Here is a 16,418-nt window from a genome sequence, read left to right on the forward strand (position 1 = left end):
TAAAAACTGGTTGGAGGTCCAAGCTGTGCTCTGGGGACCCGTTATTGCCCCTCCCTTTGGCGGGGCACACATCCATGTGTGAGGAGAGAGCAGTGGCTACCTGCCTAAACGTGACTCCTCAAATGTGGTAAGAAGCAGTCAGTGGAGACGTTGAGCATTAACCTGGACTGTTAGAGGAACACGTAAGTGGTCTTCACAGGTCCCAAGAGAAAGATGGGAGAGGTGACAGTGATAGGATGAAGGCTGGACTTCCTGTCAGGGCATAAACTATTATTTGAGTATTGAAGGGAAGTCTTGACCTTGAAGCTGGTAAACTTGGGGACATCTGGGTTACATATATTTCTAGACATCTTCCTGTATTGTATGGAAAAACACATGCCAACCTCAGAACTGATTTTTCCATTCATTTCCTTGGTACCAAATATATGTGACATTTTTCATTCCTAATGCCAGGTGTTCCAATATAGAATTCCCTATGCATTAAGCTCTTCTTCAGTGGAAAAAATGAGATAGTAGTCTTATGACCCACCCCCAGCACTTCCTAGTTGTAGGGCCTTAGAAAAATTTCTCAAGTCTTCAAACATCACTTTCTCCATGTCTTTGAGGATTACCTAGAATTTCAGGATTAAATCCTAGTCTTTCAGGATTACCTAGAATTAAGTGAGAAAATTTCTAACAAGCAGGGTCACCACATTAAGAAATCTGTGGACCCTTGCCACATTGCCTTTGTTGGCACCTTCCTCCATAAAATAGGGTTAAAAAAACAAATTATTATCATAATAATTTTAAATTTTATTATATGATCAATAATATATTAATATATTTAATTTATTGTATGAATTGATAATATATTAATATATTTATTATAATAATTAAAATTTTATTATATGAATTAACAACATATTGATGTATAAATGCATTTTAATTTTATTATATGACTCGATAATACATTAATATAATTATATTATTATTATATTCATTGTTTTCATCTGATTTTAAAAGACATTAAAACATCCCTGCTGCCCTAGGCACTGTGCCTGTTGTGGCCTGCTAGTCAGCCCTGACGTCGAGTGCCTGGATGAGCTTTCAGTAGGTCCTCCACAATTTTTATCCCCTTTCTCTCCCATGGCACGTCAAAAGAAAAAAAAAATTTTTTTCAAAAACTTCAAGTGGCAAATTAAAATTCAAGAAATCAAGTCAAAAGAAAATGTTCCCCAAGCCAATGGATATCTGTAACAGCAGGTTTCACTTATAGTGAATATCACTTTACTGCTTTTAACAAACTTCAAAGAAAATGTTGTAAGGCCATTCATTCTACATGTCTGTTTCACATCAGTCACAATTATATCCCAGCTTCACTTCTCTCCCCTTGTTATACCTCATAAATTGTGTAACCAGAATGTATGTGTAGTATATGGATTACATTAGGAATTGTCAGAAGTAGCCTGATAGTAAGCATTTGCAGTCACCCTCCCTTCTGGCTTCTCTGAACCGCTCTGAAGGTATGTTTAATACACTGCACCCACAGTAACAGGGGACAAAAACACAGATCCGGGAAGGGGACCCAACATTCTTAGCAGCCCTTCCAGAGAACTGAAATTGCCACTGCGATGTTTAAACAATAGCCCTGCAGTTCTGTGACAGAGGTGTCCGCTTGCCTGTTGAACTGTCATACAGAAATAAAAATGAAAATTTCCACTGAGAGTGAAACCTTGCTTGTGGTAGGCAGGGACAACTTGGGTTTCCAAAGCAGGTTCAATCAGACCGGCAGTGAAGGGTGAGCTATCCTTTAAGAAACGCTCTCTGCCAAGTGCCTGTTCACGCAGGAAATGTCTCTAAGCTTTGAGCTTGATCGTCTTCTGCTCTTCTCGCTATGGGTAGGACCCCTGGTGTCATCTGCCATCCTTCGCATAAGGAAGCAACTACAGAGATGAAATGGCAAGCTGGGGCCTCTCTGGCAACCATTTGGACAGCAGCAAGAGAAATTCACCTTCTCTCCAGCCTCCCCACCTCCCATCATGGGTCCTTTCTCCTCACATTGTAAAGAACCAAGGAAGTGACTCATCTGTGCCCCGCAACTTTTTCTGTTTGAAAGATGCAGTTAAAGAAAAAAGTTATATGGTCACAGAATATAGATTCCTTGTTCTAAATGAAAGAGCTTTAATAGATTTATATTTATCACTCCTGTTGCATTTATAAGATCATTGAAATTCAAGACTGTATCATTTGTCTTGCACTGTTAGGGAGAGAGCTGCTTCCCACATGTGGCTTTTCTTGATAACCCAAGCTTTCTACCCTTTGAAGCACCAGCACTTGTTAAAACTGAATCTTTTTTTTTTTTTTTTTCCTTGATAGAAAAATGTCCAAAATGTTACACATGTCTCCCAGGCTTTTAAAACAGACTTCCCTGAAACATACTTTAGCCTTTGTTGAGGGTCATCCTTCGGTGTTATGCTAATGCCTGAGAGGCATGATGGTGAAAGGACTCTGAAATCAGACAGGCTGGGTTCACATGAAATTCCGATTCTACAGTACTGACCATGAAACCCTGGGGCAATTACAGATCTCTAAGTGCTGCCATAGAGGTGGGATAAAACCTGCCATTTCTGAGAGATGCTGAGAGTGTAAATGACCTGCTACACATTCAAAAGTGTTCAGTATGATGCTCAGGAGATAGTTAGCATTAAAAAAAAAAAATCATTGTAAAAACTAAATTGTACGATAAAATTTTAAAAGTGAATAAGCAAAATAAAAATGTAGTGGAACTGTAATAAACTGAAAAAGCAGTGTCATGATACAGAGATGACTTCAAAGGCCTCTTAGAGTAAGCATCATTCATTCCACCTATCCAAAATGGTCCCAGATCTGCTCTGTGATGACCTAGGTGGGTGGGATGGGGAGTGGTGGGAGGGAGGTCCGAGAGGGAGGGGACATATGTATACGTATAGCTGAGTCACTTCATTGTACAGCAGAGACTATCGCAATATTGTAAAGCAATGATATTCCAATTTTTAAAAAACTGAAGAAAAATTAATTAAAATAAACGCAAAGCTAAAAAAAGTGCCCCCAGGTTATAACGCTTTTTGAGTTCCTTATCTTCTTATCACAATTTTCTTTTCTTTTTTATCGCCCAGCAGTTCTCCCTTCTTGCTGTGCCTACCAGTGCATACCTCTGGTAATATTGCCTCTAATATTTTGCTTCAAACATCCTGTGAGATGGAAAACCATATAAACAAGTTGGGGAGAAGTGTTTGAAAGTAAGAGCAAATGAGTTCAAAAGCATGACTTTAGACAGTTTTTATTTTCTGGGGGGTTGAGGATAGATGAAAAACAACTACGACTTTTAATTCATTATGTTAGTCAGGATGGGCTAGGTTTTGCTGCAGGAACGAAAGACTCCAAAATCTCAGGGGCAGTAATATAGCACAAGTTTGTTTCTCATTCATTTTATGCATCCACTGGGTTTCAGGAGAGCTCTCCTCAGCATGGCCGTCAGGGACCCAGGTGGGCAGAGGCTCCGTCTCAACACATGCTTCCAGGGTGCCCCTGTAGGGGAAGAGGAAGTGGTGAATTGCTCAGGAGGTCTTATAAATTCTGTAGGAAATCACACATGTCTTTATGCTTACATTTCACTGGCAAACACAAAAGAACATAGCCACACTTAACTTCTAGAGGGCAGATAAATGTGGTTCTATCATGGGTTGGCAACTGGCCATTATCTCATGCATTGCTTTGGTTTTACTTATTTTAGGTAATAATAATCCAAGGTCGTGAGTGTTTTACTATGTTCCATGTGCTGAACTAGGTGATTTCCATGTATGAACTATTAATATTTTCTATCATGAAGAATTAAAACTCAAATGGATAGGTTGCCTATCCATAGTTATAAAGATAGTAATTACATGATTAAACTGATGCTCAAATTAAGCGTGTCTGACACCAAACCTCATGTTCTTAACCAACTTTTTCTGAATCTCAAATACATTCCAGATCACTGAGGTTAATCAATAACATTGAAATAAGTGACTTACTGTTTTGTCGGTGCAATTTATCCGCTAAAGAATGGTCAGAACTTGCGTGTTCATTTTCTTTTCTTCATTGCCTTTCCATCAGAGAGACTGCTTTCAATTTAACAAACATATTCTTTACAATGTGTTTAGCTGTGGAACATGCCATGAGGGATCCCAGGGCAAGGTATAATAAACACCACAGTTCTTGACTTCTGAGATTCTATAATCTTTTAAGGGAAATATGGAATAAAAGAAAGCAATTAAAAGGGAATAGAAAACATAAGATAGTTACATACAAATAAGAGAGAGCCGAACAATGCAATTATGTATTATGTGCTACAAACAGCTCTATTTGCTGTTGTCAATATTGGATTATACAAAGGAAGGTCTTTAAGCACTGGCAGGATTTGGACAACAGAGACATGAATCCTAAAATAAGTCAGATGATGTGTGTAAAAAGAGAGACTGGCCTGATGGAAATGAAAAATATGCATTGGGAAGTAGAGAGGGAGCTAAGCTGGCTGAAACATAGAGGTAAGTTATAAGGGACCATGAATATCACGGAAAATCCTGAGCATCTCCCAGAGGCAGAGAAGGGGCAAGGCTTGTTTCTAAATGGTTTTTAAACTGTAGAACATTTCAGAGAACGTTGACATCTCCTTTACCCCCCACCTTAGCCCCTCCTGGTCACCATCATCTCTTCTCTTTCCCAACAGGAAGCTACTGTCTTGTTTTGGTGGGTAGTATTCAAGTCCATAATTTTATGCTTTTCTTTTGCTTGTGTGCAAATTATGCATTCCATTTCTCTTCTGGCATGTCTACCCTTACATCCATGCGTGCATGAATGCTGAGTCACTTCAGTCAGGTCAGACTCCTTGTGACCTTATGGACCATAGCTCACCAGGCCCCTCTGTCCATGGGATTCTCCAGGCATGAGTGGAGATTCTCCAGGCATACTGGAGTGGCCAGGGGATCAAATCTGGGTCTCTTGTGTCTCCTACCATGGCAAACAGATTCTATTATCCCACTAGAGCCATGTGAGGAGCCCCACCCTTACATCCATATTCACACTTAACATCTAGTTAATCAGTATCACTTGAAAGAGGGTGAAAGTGTTAGTCACTCAGTCATGTCCAACTCTTTGCAACTTCATGGCCTGTAATAGCCCACCAGGCTCCTCCATCCATGGAATTCTCCAGACAAGAATATTGGAGTGGGTAGCCATTCCCTTTTCCAGGGGATCTTCCCGAACCAGGGATGAAACCTGAATCTCTTGCATTGCAGGCAGATTTTTTTTTTTTGTACCGTCTGAGCTTCCACGCATGTGTGCAAAGTCTCTTCAGTCATGTCTGAATCTTTGTGACACTATGGACCGTACCCCACCAGGCTCCTCTGTCCATGGGATTCTCCAGGCAAGAATCCTGGAGTCGGCTGCCATGCCCTCCTCCAGGGGATCTTCCTGACCCAGGGATTGAACATGTACCTCTTACATCTCCAGCGTTGGCAGGCAGGTTCTTTACCACTAACACCACCTGGGAACCCCACCTGAGCCTCCAGGGAAGCCTGATCAATATCACTGATCTCCTTCTAAATAATATATGTTTTAATTCTGATTTGCTCTCCCATGTTCCATGATTTTGTTACTTAGAAATTTATTTTCCCTTATTTTTAAATACTCATAAAGTAGCCATTTCAATTTATACTATTAAGTGTTTGTTTAGGTACTTATCCATTTAAAAAATATTTCCTGCATCCCATTTCTTCTTTGCAAGGTAATTTACTTCCTAGCCAAAGGAAATATTCATGTACAGCATGCCAAATACTGCTGGCCAAAATAGTCATCTGTATCTGGAATTTACTTTATTCTACTTTCACTCGGGAAAGATAGTTTTTCTGTCAGTAATTTAAATGCATTATTCCTGTGCATTTGTAGCTACATTTATAACACAACAGCTGTGTTCTGCTAGTTATTCTTGCTTTGAATATTATGCCCCCAGTCTAATTGTCATTCATTTCTAGGTAATTTATTTTTTCTCTCTAGTAAATTTTAAGGTTGATACTTTGCAGTTGAACTTCTGTATTTAAGAATGGGTTTGTTTTTAATTATACTGCATAAGAACTGGTGTGCTTCTTAAAAGACTCCTGTCTTAGATAATGGCAATTATTGACTACTATTTATTTGCTTCTAACTCTTTTTTTTTTTCCACTTGGAACTCTTAATAGACATAGGTAGAACCTTATCATTTGATCAATTTTCATATTTTTCATTTCTTTATCTTGTATGTTATATTCTGGATAATTTCCCGTAATGTGTCTTCCAATTCACTTAACCTCTCAGCAGCCCTCTCTGCCTTACAGTCCAACTGGTCTATTAGATTTTCATTTCAATTAGTATATTTTTTCCTTTTTAGAATGTCTTTTCCAAATCTGCTCATTTTCAAATAGTTTTATTCTGGATTTGTGACTACTGTTCTTTTTTCCATGACTTGAAATGATTTTGTTTTTATTTATTTTAAAGCCTTTTTTTTTTTAGGGTCATGGATTTTGGATAGCTTAGCTGGTGGGTTCTGGTTTGGGCTTTCTTGTGAAGTTGCAGTTTAAGAAATCTAGGGAATCAGCAAGAATTTCATTATCTGTGGCTGGACTCCTGCCTCCAAAATGATCCTCTCATATGGCTAGCCAATCAGGGCTGGCTTTTAGCCAGTGGTCTCTATTCCTTTGAGCCTTTGAATGCCCTCAGGACAAGATATAGGGCTTAGTGCAAAGTAAGTGATCCAAGAGGGCAAAGCCACAGTGCTTTTATAACCTCCCCTTGAGAGTCACGTGATCTCCACCACCTTCCATTTGAGAGAAACGAATTATGACGCCTGGCCCACATTCAAGGGGAGTGTAAGAAGACCTGTCAAAGATTGAACTTATTTTAAACCATGAGAGCAGGCAAAGAGACTCAAGCAAAGAATGCCAGTGCCTATGGAAGTCAGGCAGGCTGAGGCCCTGTGGGACAAGGGAAATGGGTGAACCCCAAAAATGCCTTCTTCAGGAACAAATGAAGATAAGGCCCATCCATTTTCCAGTCAGTTTTCATTCCAATCCCAAAGAAAGGCAATGCCAAAGAATGTTCAAACTACCACACAATTGCACTCACCTCACATGCTAGCAAAGTAATGCTCAAAATTCTCCAAGCCAGGCTTCAACAGTATGTGATCTGTGAACTTCCAGATGTTCAAGCTGGATTTAGAAAAGGCAGAGGAACCAGAGATCAAATTGGCAACACCCACTGGATCATCGAAAAAGCAACAGAATTTCAGAAAAACATCTATTTCTGCTTTATTGATTATGCCAAAGCCTTTGACTGTGTAGACCACAACAAACTGTGGAAAATTCTTACAAAGATGAGAATACCAGACCACCTTACCTGCCTTCTGAGAAATCTGTATGCAGGTCAAAAAGCAGCAGTTAGAACTGGACATGGAACAACAGACTTGTTCCAAATTGGGAAAGGAGTACATCAGGGCTGGGTACTGTAACCGTGCTTGTTTAACTTATAGGCAGAGTATATCATGCGAAATGCTGGGCTGGAGGAAGCACAAGCTGGAATCAAGATAGCCGGGATAAATATCAATAACCTCAGATATGCAGATGACACCACCCTTATGGCAGAGCCTCTTGATAAAAGTGAAAGAGGAGAGTGAAAAAGTTGGCTTAAAACTCAACATTCAGAAAATTAAGATAATGGCATACGGTCCCAGCACTTCATGGCAAATAGATGGGGAAACAATGGAAACAGTGTCAGACTTTATTTTTTTGGCTCCAAAATCACTGCAGATGCTGACTTCAGCCATGAAATTAAAAGATGCATGCTCCTTGGAAGAAAAGCTATGACCAACCTAGACAGCATTTTAAAAAGCAGGGACATTACTTTGCCAACAAAAGTCCGTCTAGTCAAAGCTATGGTTTTTCCAGTAGTCATGTATGGATGTGAGAGTTGGACCCTAAAGAAAGCTGAGCGCTGAAGAATTGATGCTTTTGAACTATGGTGTTGGAGAAAACTCTTGAGAGTCCCTTGGACTGCAAGGAGATCAAACCAGTCAACCCTAAAGGAAATCAGTCCTGAATATTCATTGGGAGGACAGATGCTGAAGCTGAAACTCCAATACTTTGGCCACCTGATGTGAACAACTGACTCATTGGAAAAGACCCTGATGCTGGGAAAGATTGAAGGCAAAAGGAAAAGGGAACCACAGAGGATGAAATGGTTGGATGGCATCACCAAATCGATGGACATGAGTTTGAGCAAGCTCTGGAAGTTGGTGATGGACAGGGAAGCCTGGAGTGCTGCAGTCCATGGGGTTGCCAAGAGTTGGACACGACTGTGCTACTGAACTGAACTGAACCCATTTTCCAGGCTTGGGGAAATAGATTTGGCTGATAGAAGGAGTTACAAAGTGACATCTTTGCCAAGGATGTAGACTCAGAGAGGGGTGAAGATTTGAGATATTATAAGTGCCAATCTGCCGCAACCACTAAGAAAAAAACAGTACCAATTAGGTTATGATACTCCATTAATTATCAACTGTATCCCACTTTGGGGAACACAAGTATGAGAGAAAAGTACATCTTAGAATCAGCAAATATAGTAGTTGCACAAAATATTTCATATTTTTACCTATACGGTTGTTGCAAAAGCAAACACCTATAACTATTATCTTCCATCTTATATAGAGGTCATTAAAAATTAAGGGACTTTACTGGTGGTCCAGCGGTTAAGACTCCACCTTCCAACAGAGGGGGTCTGAGTTCAATCCCTGTGGTGTGTGACCGAAAAAAGTTTTTAATTAAACATAGGCAATCATTAATATGGAGGTTTTGATCATTAACTCTCTCTGCATCTCAGTTTTCACATCTGAAATTTAGATAAGGTACTGCTTTGATTCTCCTACAGATCAAAAATGAATTCAAAATAACTTCAAAATTAATATGTTATCTATCAAGTTGTAAGGTGCTGTGAATGGACAGAAGCAGCTATAAAACTTATAGGCAGCATGAAAGAAGGTGATCATTTTCTTCTTGAAAGCTCAGGAAAAAGTGACTAATTCCTCATGCTGCTAGTCAAACTGGAATGATTCCTACATTTTAAAGAAATTTCACTGCTTAAAAGCAAAAGGGGGGGAAATGGGAGGTGGTGATTGGAAGCTGAGGATGGTCCCATACACACAGATCCTTCCCATAAATAAATTAAAGAAAAGCCCAAGTTGGTCATTTTCTAGCTGGCGCAATAATTCCAGGTGCAGGAGAGATACATATCTCATTGGCTGAGTGAGCATGCCTGGTCATTGTTCACACATGGCTGTTTCCTAATGTTTTCTGCACGGCCAAAACAGAGAACTTGGGGCTCTCAGCCAGAAAAACCCAGGCTGCCACTTGGGGAGCTTGAAAGCTCCCAATATAAAGAAGTGACATACACCTGAGCAGGTCTGATATATATTCCTTTCTGCAGAGGGCAGTGGAATGCATTCCCGGGCCATTCATCATCTTGCTAAAATTAGATCCTGCTTAGAAGGAATGATATATTACTGATTACATAATAAAGATAGCTATATTTCTCATGAGAAACAGAAGGGAGCGGTATAGTTAGGCAGAGGGCAAATATATCCTTGATATGAAAAATGGATTCATTAAGTATTTAATCTTTATACCATTCCTGTGAAATAAATGCACACATACATCATACGTGTGTTAAAGTGAGTTGATAATTAATATTGTTACACTTGAGAAAAATCCTAGCTCTCCATCCAGAAGTCATGTCGTGAGTCGGAGAACGCAGGCCGAGGCATGCCCTCTGCTGACCTCTGAATGGGACGGCATGGCTGTGCTCTGAAAGCCAAGGGAATCATCTCATTTGTGCATCGAGGGTGGGTCATGGCTTTGCATCAAGATTTCACCTCATTTCGGTGAAGGCCAGTGGGAGTCACAGGCCCCCCAGGTGGCTCAGTGGTGAAGAATCTGCCTACCAATGCAGGAGACACAGGTTCTGTCCCTGGGCTGGGAAGATCCCCTGGAGAAGGAAAAGGCAACCCACTCCAGTATTCTTTCCTGGAGAATCCCATGGACAGAGGAGCCTGGCGGGCTACAGTCCATAGGGTTGCACAGAGTCAGACATGATTTAGCAACAGAGCATGCACGCCCACAGTGGGAGTCACTGGGGCTCTCCTCAAGTAGCTGGATCTTCCGTTTTCAAGGGTCATGGAGAGGCAGCTGTAAAGATCCCATGTACTAAGGGCCTCTGTTAGTTGAGTACAGCCTTCGTGCTCTCCTCTTGACAAATAAACCTTCTCCCTCCACATCCCATCTCATTCTATTTCCCTCCTCCAAGAGCCTTGCCAGAAAGGGCAAACCTCACAGTTTGTAAAACCTGGAGCCACAGTGGAGGAATTTCCAGATATCCTGGTGATGATATTCCAACTTAAACGTGAGTGCATTTGGTTTGAGTTAAGCAAACATGCAGATTTGTAGCACCTTGGGTGTCAAAGATCAATGAAACTCTGAGTGAAATGAAAGAAGAAAATCATTCTAGGAATTAATAGCTTGGAATAGTAGATTGATCTAACTAAACCAAAGAGATAATGTTAGATAAACACTAATAGGCTATCAAGGGTTAAAATCCATTACTTGTATGCTTATAGTACAGGAAAACTTACAGGTTTCAAGTCAGATGGACTTGGGTTCTTGTCCTGACTCTGTCATTTCCTAGTAGGTGATTTTTTAAATTTTTTTCTTTCTTGTTGAATTTTTTATTTTATTGACCACATGGCATGGGGGATCTTAGTTCCCTGATCAGGGAATCAAACCCACGCCCCCCTGCAGTGGAAGTGCAGAGTCCTAACCACTGTACTGACCCCATAGTTAGGTGATTTTTAAACAAGTAGTTTAACCTCTTTGGAGCTCTTCTTCCTTATCAATAATATAAAAATCAAAATCCTCTAGTCACACTGTTCTGAAGACTGACTGCATGTACAGCATCTGGCAAGGCACCTGGTATAGAGTAGGAAATCAACAAACATTATTTCCCTGCCATTCTCCATCCCCTTGAGTGCACCCACCATAGATGAGCCCAGAAAAGGAATGCCGGAAACCTGTTCCCTCTCCTTCTGCTTTACCAGGCTGGAGATGAGTAAAAGTTCTAGAGAGTTAACAGGAGCACCTTCATGAGGAAAATCTTGGCAGCAGTAAGGATAGGCTAGGCTCTGCTGCAGTAACAACCACCAAGGCTCTGTGGCTTAACATAGTGAAGACTGATGTCTCTTTCATTCTGTCTGTCCACTGTGGGTCAGCAGGTGGCTGTGCTTAATTTAGTCACCCAGGGACTCAAAGATTCTACCATTTTTCTATGCCACCATCTCAACACAAGGTTGACAATTCATCATCAGAGGAAAAGAGAAAACAACATCAAAAATACAGTGGTGGCTCTTCATGGCTTCCACAAGGAAGTGATGTATGACCCTTCCTCTCATGTCTCAAAGGGGCAGGGAGGTACAATCTGCCTGAGTGTGCGCGTGAAGGAGAGGAGATTCACAGGGTTGAGGCCCCTACACCAGAAGCAAAAAGATGAACTGAGCATGCTTCATACAACCAAGTCCACAGAGGCTTCCAAGAACCCCACCGTGGTTGCTGTAGACCCGACTACCCCACTCCTTTCCTGGGAGGAGGCGGCTTTGCATGGCGGGCCCCCCAGTCTTTGCCAAGATCTCATCTGAGCCCATTCTCTCCCCTGGTTCCTGCTGTGAGCAGCACTCTGAAGTTGCCATTGTTAACTTGTCTAAATAACTCATACACCTTTCTCAGCTCACATCCAAGTTGCCAAACTTTCGGATGCTTCACGGCAACGTGATCACAATTGTCATTTTGTCACCTTATTTTCACCTCAGATTGAATCAAATTCCCCTTAGAGCTGATGTTCACACAATTTTTGCTTCTTTCTGAGAAATGCTCAATCAATATCTCCCTTATTTGCTTTCCATCTGTGGTTGGCTGACTGCAATTAATGGCCTGCCTTTTTCACCCCTCCCTCCCTGTGTCCCAGCCCCTTGCACACGGCTTTACACAGCCTCTAGCTCAGAGAGTGGGGTTTATTTCTCCCAAGAAGTCGAAGGCAATGTTGAGGGGCCGTGTTCAAGGAGATTGCCCTGTTGGGGGATTTGGCAGCAGCTGAGTTTGCCAGGCTAGACTGAATCAGGAAGGAGCCCCCACTGTGGTTCTGGGTAGTTCATCTTTGACGCCGGACCCCAGCTGGCAGCTTGGACATGGGGTATAAGGCCACCATGAATCGGCAGTCAGCAGTAGCTAAGCAAAGAGTAGGCAGAAACAGAGGAGGCGGCAGAGGTTTGGGCTGAGGGTCCAGGAGAACAGCTAGAGACCAAACAGGAAATCGGAAAAGGGGAACTCCCTGGTAGTCCAGCGGTTAGGACTCTATGCTTTCATTGCGGACAGCCCAGGTTTAATCCCTGGTGGGGTAACTAAGACCTAAGACTCCACAAGCCCTGCAGCATTAAAAAAAAAAATCACCAAAATCGAAACAGGAAAGAGTGGAGAGCCCTGGTGGCGTTGGACCAGGCTCACTGGACATTGCTGAAGACAGCAAGACCAGTTTCAGAAACCATCCACAGGTAAGAGGAGGATCCTAAGTTCTTTCCAGGTTTGGTCAGAGCTGGATAGAATCAAGCGCCTCTACCTGGCAGGCGTGGGACAGGCAGGGCTGACAGTGGCTACCCTGGTCACTCACTTATCTCAAGAATGGACTATAGCAGCCTGCTAATCCAGGGTTCTCATTCCTGGCTACAGATCAGATCGCCTGGCACAGTTTAAAAAACACTAGTGCCCGGGACTTCCCTGGCAGTCCAGTGGTTAAGAATCTGTGTTCCAAAGCAGGGGCTGCAGGTTCGATCCCTGATCAGGGAGCTAAGATTTCACATGCCTCGTGGCCAAAAAGAAAAAAAAAAAACACCATAAAGTAGAAGCGTTATTATAACAAATTCAATGAAGACTTAAAATCACCAGTGCCTGGGCTCACCCTCCCAGGTCCTGATTTTACTGGTCCTGGTTGGTAGGATAGATCATTGTTAATAATGTACAGCCAGGGTCAAGAACCACTTACTCAGTCTTGTCTGTCCCCCAACCCTCCCTCCCAGGGCAGACCTCCACATTTGTCTTTCTAAACCACAGTTTAGTTAGGCACCCTACCTGCAATTCTTAAAGAAAAAAAATTAATATTCACACACACACATACACAAGGATGAGAAAAACTTTTTGAGAGTAAATTTTTAATCTACTGATCATGCACTGAAGTTATTTAGATTTAGAACCTGTAAAGTAACCAAATACAGACATTTTCCCCTAGCCATATATTTGCATGCCCTCCAAAGTAATGGCCTGACTCTAAAAAGATAAGCAATGTATTGTAAGCCTTCAGAGTACTTCTTATTAAAGAGATTCCTTAGCAACTTAAAAATGACAAAATATTAACTTATCAATAACTATCATATACATGTATTCTTATCAAACAGTGGAATTCTAGAGGTTTTAAATTATTTACCTGTGTATTTTCAGCTGTGTTGGGTCTTCATTGCTGCTCACAGGCTTTCTCTAGTTGTGGTGAGTGGGGGCTGCTCTGCATTGAGGTGGGTGGGCTTCCCATTGCAGTGGTTCTCTTGATGCAGAGCGTGGGCTCTAGGGCGTGCGGGCTTCAGTACTTGCAGCCCCCGGGCTCTAGAGCACTGGTTCAGTAGTTGTGGCGCAGGGGCTTCGCTTCCCCGAGGCATGTGGCATCTTCCTGGACCAGGAATCGAATCCATGTTCCCCTGCACAGGCAGGAAGATTCTCAACCATTCTTGGACCGCCAGTGAAGTCCAGTTCTAGGGTTTTTACTAAAGCATCTTACATGCTAACGAGAAAATAAAAGAGAATGCCAGGATACACTGATGGGGGAGTTTCTTTGGGACCTGGGGTCAAGGCAGGGCCTCTTGGAGAAAGTGCCATTTGATCTCAGGCCCAAGTGAAGAGAAGGTAGTAGTTATGGGACCATCTGGGGAAGAAGGCTTTGCAGGCAGAGGGAATCATCAGTGAGAAAAGCTGGCAGAGGTTTCCGCCTTGGTGATCAGTGAAGAAAGGCCATAGTGCAGCCTCTTCAGATGACAGACAGCAGTTTATCATCCCAAATATGGAGCACCCCAACCAGCTGAAGGGCAGAAAACAAACACCACGAAATACAGGAGGAATAGGAGCCAAATACAGTTTCAAAGTACCATGAACAAGCACAGCTGGTGTTACAGGCAGTGTGCTGGGGACGATATTATGCGCTTTTGCATAACATTTATCAAGAACAGAGAATGGCATGGCCCTGCTCGGTTTTCCCTAGGAGTGATACAAAATAATCTTTTATTAATCTTATTTTAAATTTGTTACTATTGTACATGATCTCAGAAGACCAAGTGGAGAACATTTGAAATAAATCAAAGGAATAAATGAATATGAAAGAAAAGACAATTATATGCTGCAATAAAAATTTCTGCCCATTCTGTTACACTGTAAAGCATTTTGTAAATGTAAATATTGTACATAAATGTTAAATAAATCTATTAATATGAACTTCCTCTGGGTTTTTAAAAATAAGAATCTCAGTAGGCAAAGAGTTAGCATTTCATATTGAAAAGTTCCCTCAGGCCCACATTTTCCAGCTTCTAACAGTTACCACAAGGAAGCCATTATCCCAGTAGAGACAATGAGAGTGATGCTCAAAAGCCTTGAGTTGGGGGCAGACAGACCCAGGCTCAAATTCCTACATTGCCATTTAATAATTGCATGACCTCGAACAAGGTAAGGTATCTCTCCAAGCCCTTATATTGAAATGTCTAAAATGTAATGATTCTTTTTAATTGAAAGTTGTTATTGTTGGAACAAAAAGGTTCTGTTGAGAATAGGGCACAGTGGCCATGGCATCTTCAGGTTCCCAGTTACTCCCATCATCATCTCATCAGAGGGCGTGGGTGTGTGCAGGGAGCTCACGCTCACACACTTAGAAAAACACAGGACAGGCTCAGGATAGAAGAAAACTGTGGCATGGCTGCTCCCCTCCCTTTGGAAGACTTGTAATGGACAACAAGCCCGCTGTAGCTTTATCCGCCCATCCTCTCCGACAGTTGAGAATCTAGGACTGATGAGCTCAGTTTGTTGCCAACTGGTTGTCTGTGCATCTAGCCTAACCGGTTTGACTTCTCCTTCTTGATTTAGGAATTTGATAATAATCTTAAGAAGGGTTTCTGGAGAGAATCTTTCCTGCAACAAATTGTTACCTGGAAACTCATAAAGGATACCACCCATCCATACAAATAGAAATTCAACTATGTGGCAATTAGTTACTTTGGAGGACTATAGAGATTAATGTTATTTGTGATGGAGAAAGATATTCTACTTTAGGCATACTTCCTATGCTGCCAGCAGGGGTATGAACATATTTTTTCCTCTTTTCCATTCAAAACAAAGACAATGAGTGCATTAATTAGAAGCTGTAGGATTTATTCTAGGTAACAACTCAGAATATAAATTGAGAGAGGGAAAGGGAAAAGACTATAATCAGGAGTCATCCATCACTACCTCATCTGTTGGTGAGGTTATACTCCCAGGATTCCAGCTGTCTGTCCTGAGTTTACTCTGCTTCACAGCTTTGGACCCTCTGTAGAGTGACTCATCAAAATGACCATGCCCTTGTGCTTCACCAGAATAACCATGGCCTCCTCTGGACCAAAGGGTGGACGGTTTCCTTATTGACATCGTTAAACATTAGGTGTATCCGGATGACAAATTTTGTTCTCTGTAGGACAAAAAAGGCACGGAAGGTTAGCTGCTATTCCATGTGTGCATGCTCAGTCTCTCAGTCGTGTCCGACTCTGTGACCTCATGGCCTGCAGCCCGCCAGGCTTCTCTGTCTATGGGATTCTCCAGGCAAGAATACTGGAGTGGATTGCCAGTTCCTCCTCCAGGGGATCTTCCCGAGCTAGGGATCGAACCCATGTCTCCTGCATCCCTATATTGCAGGCAGATTTTGATTACTAAATGACCTTATGAACACAAATTCTTAAAGGTCTAGCATGGGTACGTGGTGGTGATTTAGTCGCTCAGTCACATTCAACTCTTGCAACCCCCACTGGCTGTAGCCCACCAGGCTCCTCTGCTCATAGGATTTCCCAGGCAAGAATACTGGAGTGGGTTGCCATTTCCTTCTCCCAGGGACCTTCCCAACCCAGGGATTGAACCCAGGGATTGCAACAGATTCTTTACTGACTAAACCACCAGGGAGCATGGGGTGCAAGCACACTTAATATCCAAAATACTACATGAGTTATGTAGAATAAACAA

General features: G+C 41.9%; 1 long non-coding RNA gene across 14 annotated transcripts in view; it reads right to left on the reverse strand.

Annotated features, from left to right (window-relative positions):
* Positions 1-3,282: 3,282 nt before the first annotated feature.
* LOC106991591 (uncharacterized) overlaps positions 3,283-16,418 on the reverse strand; it is a 60,963-nt gene continuing 47,827 nt past the window's right edge. For 7 of the 14 annotated variants that reach the window (XR_009596178.1, XR_009596167.1, XR_009596177.1 and 4 more), the window contains 5 exons: positions 15,657-15,873; positions 13,600-13,864; positions 7,156-7,238; positions 4,032-4,237; positions 3,283-3,546 (listed from right to left, as the gene is read on the reverse strand). This is a non-coding gene — a long non-coding RNA (uncharacterized LOC106991591). Of the gene's footprint in view, positions 3,547-4,031; positions 4,238-7,155; positions 7,239-13,599; positions 14,242-15,656; positions 15,874-16,418 lie in introns of all 14 variants that reach the window. The other 7 variants (XR_009596166.1, XR_009596171.1, XR_009596169.1 and 4 more) reach the window with 2 other exon arrangements.

The sequence above is a fragment of the Ovis aries genome, chromosome 14, assembly GCF_016772045.2.
Source record: "Ovis aries strain OAR_USU_Benz2616 breed Rambouillet chromosome 14, ARS-UI_Ramb_v3.0, whole genome shotgun sequence".
In the NCBI taxonomy this organism is placed as follows: domain Eukaryota; kingdom Metazoa; phylum Chordata; class Mammalia; order Artiodactyla; family Bovidae; genus Ovis; species Ovis aries.